This window comes from Dama dama, chromosome 31 (genome assembly GCF_033118175.1).
Source record: "Dama dama isolate Ldn47 chromosome 31, ASM3311817v1, whole genome shotgun sequence".
In the NCBI taxonomy this organism is placed as follows: domain Eukaryota; kingdom Metazoa; phylum Chordata; class Mammalia; order Artiodactyla; family Cervidae; genus Dama; species Dama dama.
The window spans coordinates 50,150,549-50,153,119 of NC_083711.1; the positions used below are offsets into that span (position 1 = coordinate 50,150,549).

At 43.4% G+C, this 2,571-nt stretch overlaps 1 non-coding gene across 1 annotated transcript; it reads right to left on the reverse strand.

Annotated features, from left to right (window-relative positions):
- Nucleotides 1-1,561: 1,561 nt before the first annotated feature.
- Nucleotides 1,562-1,633, reverse strand: TRNAW-CCA (transfer RNA tryptophan (anticodon CCA)). The gene has a single exon. It is a non-coding gene; the product is annotated as a tRNA-Trp (tRNA).
- Nucleotides 1,634-2,571: the final 938 nt, after the last annotated feature.

A 2,571-nucleotide genomic window follows, 5' to 3' on the forward strand; every position in this document is an offset into this window, starting at 1 on the left:
CCTCGTGTTTTCTATAATTTGTAAAGTTATACTAAAAAATTACCAAATTTTTTTGTTCGAACTAAATTTGTGTTCGAACTTGAATTCGAACACAAATTTGAGTAACAACAATGCTTACTGAAATAAGTGGTTAGTTCTCAAATATATGAACTTTTCTGAAGAAGAGCACTCATTGGAAACCCTGTTTTAATGTGTTTGTTAAGTTTTCTTTACTTAAAAATAACTCAGTTTAGCAGGAGATCAAAAGCTAGGCATTGAGCTGAGTGTGTCTAATTTTACCTTTCAAATTTCCCGCAGCCTAGAAATAGAGATCTCTTGCTCAAGGATGGTGTCTATCTCCCGGATTAATTTATTTTACCCTGGAGACAAATATTAGAAAGCAACAGCTTTTGTGCTTATACTTACTAAACCACAGCTCAGATTAAAAGTTGTATTATTAGTGTACCAAAAATGATGCAGGATGGGGAATGGCTTCATGACAGTAAAGCTCATCTTCTGTAAAAAAAAAAGGACACAAAGTGTTTTTTACTTCCCAGGGAAGGAAGTAAGGTTTATTCGCTACTGAAAATAAATTAGAAAAATATTGCTGCTTCCAAACTCTAGGTAGGAATTGAAACCCTTTAATAATATGTATTTAAAATGTTTACCCTTTTAAAAATTCTAAAGTTTCTTCTTCTTTTTTTTAAAGAGCAGTAGAGCTAGAATAGGACTTCCCTTGTGGCTCAGATGGTAAATTGTCTGCCTACAATGCGGGAGACCCGGGTTTGATCCCTGGGCCGGGAAGACCCTCTGGAGAAGGAAATGGCAACCCACTCCAGTACTGTTGCCTGGAAAATCCCATGGACGGAGGAGCGTGGTAGGCTAGAGTCCATGGAGTTAGAATATCCTAAATCACACAGATTGAGGGACAACACTAGCATCAAAGTAACAGACACAAATTGGTATTTCTGTGGATAAACACAGGCCTGTTTTTTGCAGAAAGTATAGACATGCTCAGATTCTTCACTCAGATGTGTCGGGTTTCCCAATAGGTTGCTTCATATGAGTTCTGGGAACAGTGCTCTTGGTCACTCTGGGGGTACTCGCTGTGGGTGCCCCACTCAGCACTGGCTTGGCCTGTTGTGGAAGGGCTCCTGTGGGATCTAGAACAAAAAGCAGCATCGAGACCAGTCAAGTCTGGGAAAGGCCCCTCTGCTGTCGGGAGAAACCATGCATGTCTTGGAGGAATCTGCTGACCCTGATATTGCTCATACCGTGAACTTTCTCATGGAGATCTAGCTAGGGGAAAGAAAGTTCATGTTTTATTCCCTCTGTAGCATATCCCATTCGAAGACTGGAGCAAGAGCCCAGAGACTGGACTGATGAGGAATTCAGTAAGAAATTTGCAGTGCTCAGCATCACCTCACCATCCTTATTCTAGCCCAGTGAAAGAAAGTGAAGTCACTCAGTTGTGTCCAATTCTTTGTGATCCTGTGGACTGTAGCCTACCAGGCTCCTCCGTCCATGGGATTCTCCAGGCAAGAATACTGGAGTGGGTTACCATTTCCTTCTCCAGAGGATCTTCCCAACCCAGGGATCGAACCTGGGTCTCCTGCATTGGAGGCAGACGCCTTAACCTCTGAGCCACCAGGGAAGCCACTCTAGCCCAGTAGTTCTGTACCAAATTTGTGGGATCAACATTCTTATTTCTAATGATCAGTTCCGTTTTTGTCCTGCAAGTGATTCTCAGCTTCCTAGGCAAATAACCCTTAGCTGTTCTGAGCCACCAGTTATCCAGAGCAGACTTACTCAATTGTCTGGTGGATAAAACTTACCTAATCCCACACATGTTAAGATCCTGATACGGAGTTTCAGTAAATGCATGCATGCTAAGTTGCTTCAGTCGTGACTGAGTCTTTGTGACCCTATGGCTCCTCTGTCCATGGGATTTTTCAGGCAAGAATACTGGAGTGGCTTGCAATGCCCTCCTCTAGCATATCTTCTCTTATGTCTTCTGCATTGGCAGGCCAGTTCTTAACCACTAGCACCACCTGAGCTAACTCTTTACTTCAGTTTAGTTCAGTTCAGTCGCTCAGGTGTGTCCGACTCTTCGCGACCTGATGGACACCAGGCCTCCCTGTCCATCACCAGCTCCCGGATCTACTCAAACTCATCTCCATTGAGTCAGTGATGCCATCCAGCCATCTCTTCCTCTGTTGCCCCCTTCTCCTACCACCTTCAATCTTTCCCAGCATCAGGGTCTTTTCAAAGGAGTCAGCTCTTTGCACCAGGTGGCCAAAGTATTGGAGTTTCAGATTCAACATCAGTCCTTCCAACGAACACCCAGGACTGATTTCCTTTAGGATGGACTGGTTGGATCTCCTTGCAGTCTAAGGGACTCTCAAGAGTCTTCTCCAACACCACAGTTCAAAAGCATCAATTCTTCGGTGCTCAGCTTTCTGTATGGCTCAACTCTCACATCCATACCTGACTACTGGAAAAACCATAGCCTTGACTAGACAGACCTTTGTTGACAAAGTAATGTCTCTGCTTTTTAATATGCTGTCTAGATTGGTTATAACTTTTCTTCCA